The 5,720-nt window shown below is 34.3% G+C and overlaps 1 protein-coding gene across 1 annotated transcript in view; it reads right to left on the bottom strand.

Moving 5' to 3' along the window:
• cops4 (COP9 constitutive photomorphogenic homolog subunit 4 (Arabidopsis)) overlaps positions 1-5,720 on the bottom strand; it is a 520,559-nt gene that overhangs the window by 315,931 nt on the left and 198,908 nt on the right. The gene's annotated exons all lie outside the window — the stretch shown is intronic.

The raw sequence follows: 5,720 nt of genomic DNA, 5'->3' as shown, positions 1-5,720 counted from the left end.
TAAAGAAACTCTACTTCTTGTTGCTGTACTCGTTTTTATTTATTCTGTGGAAACTTAATTTAAACATGTCTAGACTGTAGAAATGTAAGCTCCCTTAGTTTGAGTGTGTGTAGCGAAGTTTACATCAGAGTTTGGAGGTGGGCAGATATGTATAAGTATTTTGTAATTTTTTATTTCTACATAGATATTTTTTCTTAAATAAAAATAAGGAGAAGGAGGAAGAGAGACTGCAAGTAGGATGAATAAAGAAATATAGCTATTTCTGCATTACATAGGCACATATTAAGTATTTTTGCAGTATTTTCTTCTTTTCTCTCTTTTTCATGTTCATGATAAAGTCTTGAGCTGTGTGCAGTATTTATGGCTGCAGACAAATTTTATTTACTCATGACTTTTTACAAATTTCACATTGAGAGTTCATAAATTCAGATTTTGGAATAAATAATATAATATTTCTCTAATTATTTGTGCAACTTCATTGAGTGCTCCCTGAAAGAATTTGCTTATTCTAGTTTTTATAACTGTGGAGTCACCGAGGTTTTTCATCTGTTGCATATACTTCGATAGATAAACTTAAAACTTAAAATGTTTTTACCCACATAATGAGGAAAAATATCAATTAAGTCACAATCAAAGCTATTTTAAAGGTAAGAATTGAACTCTGGGAATTGTTTAAGTCATTTTTTTTAGCAGAAATGCCAGAATTTCCTGATTCTAGCTTTTAAAATATGAGGATGTGCTGCTTTTACTTTTAATTATTTCATTTATTTAAATAACTTTAAGGTTGGGACAAAACAAGCATTTTAAAAAGGTGTTACTTTGGGTAAGTGAAATGGCATTTCTCAGTATTTTCATCTTTTTTCCCCATTCTGTTATAAGTTTTACAGATTAATCCATAATGAAAATAATCATTAGTTGCAGTCCTTCCTAAACCAATAATAAAAACAGTAAAATCCTGCTTTTATATATTAATGCATGTAATTACATAACAGTCAAAGGGGATTTTATACATCCAGGACTTTTACTTTTTATAATGCAAGTACATTTTTGTGGTTATTCTTAGATACTTCCGCTTGAGTAACATGTTTAATGCAAGACTATTAGCTGCATGCTAGGGGAATATTTTTACTTCCTTCACTGTACGTGTCATGATTTGAATGCTGCAATACAAAATCCAAAAAGAAATGTAAGGTAATCTTACTTAGGAATATCCAAGATGTATTAGGGCTCATTTTTTCTTGTTCACTCATTTTTTTTATACTAGTTTGATATCTGGCCTACATGCATGCCTTTTGATTGTCAAAGTCACAGAAGCCAATCTATATTTTCTGCAATGACAGGTAGCTAAACAAGATCAACAAGACAGCACCTGGTAGGTAAGGTTTTTGGTTCGAGCTCCGGGTGATGCAGATTAATGAAACATGCTAATGTCTACTCAGGTGTAGGCCTTTCTCACAGCAGACATTTTGACTTGTCATAGCAGGAAAAGCACAAGTGTTACTACTCCAGTGACAGTGACAGTGAGCATTAATGCAGGATACAAAGATCTTGAAATCAAAGCAGCCATCTTTAATTTCATTATTTACACCTGTGTGGTTACTACTGCAACATGTTGAAATGTCTTCTGTGAAAAATACCTATTGTGGGGTATGGATTAGAGACACGTGAACTCTAAGGTATTTTAATTTTATAGGTTTACAATACACTGCTCAAAAATAGCCCTGGTTTTGTATTTCTGTCATTTTGTATGTGGTTTATTGTTTTGATTCAGCTTAAGGCAGAAGATACTTGGGGTACAGGACTTTAAAATGTCCCTGATTTGTTTGTATCTATTAAGTTCAATAAAGATTTTTGGGGAAAAAAAGCCCAGCCCGACTTGAAACAGCTTTTAAATTATATTATATAATATTATGTTTTATTATGTTATATTATAATATTATATTTACCTTGGTAGTTTTTTTACAGTTTCTCCGGAGAAATGTTTACACAGCTCTTCCAGTTTATTTCCTGCTAGCTGAATAATAGATCTCAAAATCTTCACTTTAATGTTAAATTTCAGCAGGGTTAAAAAAAAACCAAAAAAAAAAACAAGTTAGACAACAGTCCTCCACTGGGGGTTACCTGGATGACGTATTTTATATTTACATTTACAGGTACGGGTCAACAGGAAGGTCAACAGAGAGACTGTAGTAACAGCGCCCTCTAACGGTCACAGAATATAGTGCGAATAAAACACCTGTTACCTGGATAAAAACAAAATTAACAACCTCGGAAACATCTTGAAAATACTTTCAGAACAGTTATAAGTAGTTTAAATCGACTTTGTGGTAGTTTAAAAAAACATATCTTTAACTGTTTCTCTACTTCAGCTAAAACAAAATGGCGCCCGATCACTCACCGGTTGACGAGGTTCAGTTGGTGACAGGTGACAGCCGGTTAGTTTGTCGCGGTAACAAGTCACAAACAACCGTCGCTCGTAAGTTTACAGATTAAAGCCAGTTTACTAATCTTCCACTCCGTAAATCCACCATTAAACAGCCAGGTAGAAAGCAGCAGCACTGCGGACGAACTAACAGGTGTGTCAGAAGACTCAAAGATGGTTAATGAGCCGCAAGAGGGGTCACTCGGTTTGGATTTCATTGGCCTTTTTTTTTTCTTTTTTTTTTTAAATGTAATCTAATTTTTTTTCATTTTATTTTATTTTATTTATTTATTTTAGCATTTCCTTGTTTGTTATTTTGCTAAGATGTACCGACTCTTGCTCAAATTTAATTTGAATTCACTTATGTGCACAACAGTTACAATGAAGTAATACAATTCTTGCTTCTTGGGCTCTTTCCAGCAGTGCTCATATACATCTCTGTAAAAAAAATGAAAAATGAAATATCATGCAAGTCAAAAAGACTGGGTGATATGGATGAATATCACCTAGTGCCAATATTCTTGATTAAATACCTCAATATCGATATTGTGATGATATTGTGGGGTTGAAAATATTTATTCAATGGGGTTATTTCTTTCTGCAAAGATTTGTTTTTATGAACAGATGCTCAAATTACAGTGCAGGAGCAGTTCCAAAAATGTGTCAGGTTTCCATTTGTGCATTTAAAAAATCATTTTAAAGTAAATAGGACAAAGATACTTATCCAAAAACATAAGAAAAGAGGCAAAGAACAAAAAACAAAACAAAACCAATGAACAAAAGAAAAGAAAAGAAAAATTAAATGAAATATATACAGAGAGGACGTACTAAAACTAAACCTAAGGGACATTTTGACAAAACTTATGACAAACCAATTTTTTTAGATATATTTATAGGCTACTAAACCAAAGTTGAAAACCAACAATATCATGACCAATAAAATCACACGCGCACACACACACACACTGAGTTACCGTCCAATTGTATTTATTCCACAGAACAGACAATGGTAGAGAAAGCCGGGCAGAGGGCAGAGGTCGGCCCAATCTGTCCGAACACATATGAACAATATGAGACATAAGTACCTACTGTATCCTCTGTCTGAAAACGACAAACCGCTGTTGGTAATCAAATACACACAGTGCTTTTATCAGTGGGTGTCAATGGAAGGATCACACTGTCCATCAGTGTAAGAAGAGTTTATGGCCGTTTGTATACAGGTGCTGACAGAAAACAGAAATAATACTTTGATTTAAAGCCCCTGTTTAGTATTTAGAAGGAGAATATTAACACTTAATTAATGGTTTATAACACTGTAATGTTTTGTAGGTGTAATTACTGTTTATTCATGTATTTGTCAACAGTTATGGCCCATCCTGTGACGATATAATGCTTATAAATACTTTAAAATAATAAGGCGTATCATAAAATGAACTGTTTATGTAAATGTACACATCATCTGCAGGCAGGTTTAACACTGTTTATAAATCTATTTCAAACCCATGAAGACATATTTAGTTGTTATGTTCTGCTATCAAGTATTAATTAACATTTTATTATGATTTAATTATGGATGCTTTGTACTGTAGGAAGAGTTCTAGTTATAAATAAATAGTGTCCTTATAATTGTTTAAAACTACATTATAGTGTGTTATAAAGTGTTACAAACAGTTTATTAAGTGTTTATGTGCTGCTTATAAATGTTAAATTACAGGGTCCAAATTAAGGGTTCGAAATTTGTTCTATATAATCAAAATATATATGAATTATTGCCACCTTATTTTTTTTTATATGTCACAGACCTACAGTTGTGTAGTATTTGGGATGTTATGTCAGCTGGGTTTTAGAGATATGAACCCCAGGGTTGTTTTATAAACTTAAAAATCACATAAAATGTTGATACAACGTATGACAAATAAGGCACCCTTTATACAGGATTTATAAGTTGTGATTAATGGTAATATTAATGGTTTATAAATCATTTTTTAGCCATTAGTAAAAACACATTTTCAGTTCGCAGATTGTGGAAAATCCCTTTCAATAGTGTTTCATCTTTTTAATCACTAATATTGGTGTTTAAAATGTTTGTCATCTATTCATATATACCCACAGGTTCCTCACTTGTCTTTTTTTCTTTAATAAATAATCCATTAAGTCTCCAGTTTTAAATGTTAATAAGTGATGAATAAAGGTTGTTAATACGTTGATAAATGGATTTAACTCAAGGGATTTTCCACAGCCTGACAACCCTTTATTCTTAGTTTTAACTGAGCTATGAAGCACTACTAAATAATATATTTAAAAGTAAAAGTTCAAAAGTTTGCTTGGCTCAGCATAGAGACTGGAAACATTGGGAAACAGCTAGCATGGCTCTGTCTGAAGGTCTTGCGTAGACAGATCTATCTCCACAACACAGCTGTGTCAGCGCTAGAGAAAGGTCTGGAATCAGCGATTATCTTCCTGCTATGGGAGAAAAAAAATGCTCTGCTTGTTTGTATTTCTTTAAACCAATCACAGTCAACTTGGGTGGCTCTAAGCCCAGGATGCAGCAACGGCACAAATACGAAATAGTGTCGGGGAGGAGCTTGTTTTGGTGGAACATTTGCACAATGGGAGGTCAAGTGCTGTCAATAAAATGGCCCCGCATGAGAAACTGCCATAAAAAGCAGCAACAGATGTATGATGACTGTGCTATTGAACATGACTGCTCTTTTTACCATCTTTAATTTAAAAAACAATAAAAATCAATCTAGCCAGGCAGTAATGTCAAAAGAGAGGTGGTTAATGTTTCAGTTAGAGTAACGGGAAGGCTACATCTTGTTACTCATGCTACCGTAGCAATTAGCTAATGTTAGCTATGAAGTATCACATTAAAAGAGAGGTGGTTATGGTTAGGGTAAAGGTAATCTCTCAAGACAGATTCTGCAATTTACATTGTAGAATCTGTCGGCAGCCCTGTGTGAAAGACGACTAGAGAGGGGGGGGAGGGCGGGGCTTTGAGTTTGAACGATGCTGCGCTTTAGCCAATCACAATGGAGGGGGTGTGGCCAAGACGTGCAGGTGTCCCCAGGAAATGTGTACCTACAGAAACAGCAAGCTTGCAGGTGTCCCCAGGAAATGTGTACCTACAGAAACAGCAAGCTCCGCGTCCATAGCAACCGATCCACCCAAAACGCCGTCTTGTCAACGCGAAATTTTTTATTTTTTTTCCAGTGGATGTCTTAGTTACAACATGATTGAGCTAACTGGAGTAGTTTCATGTCGTATCCGACAACAGGAGGCTTTTAACAGATGACGT

The sequence above is a fragment of the Epinephelus moara genome, chromosome 9, assembly GCF_006386435.1.
Source record: "Epinephelus moara isolate mb chromosome 9, YSFRI_EMoa_1.0, whole genome shotgun sequence".
Lineage (NCBI taxonomy): Eukaryota > Metazoa > Chordata > Actinopteri > Perciformes > Serranidae > Epinephelus > Epinephelus moara.
The sequence above is the reverse complement of the archived record's forward strand: the minus strand, read 5'-3'. Positions and strand labels throughout refer to the sequence as shown.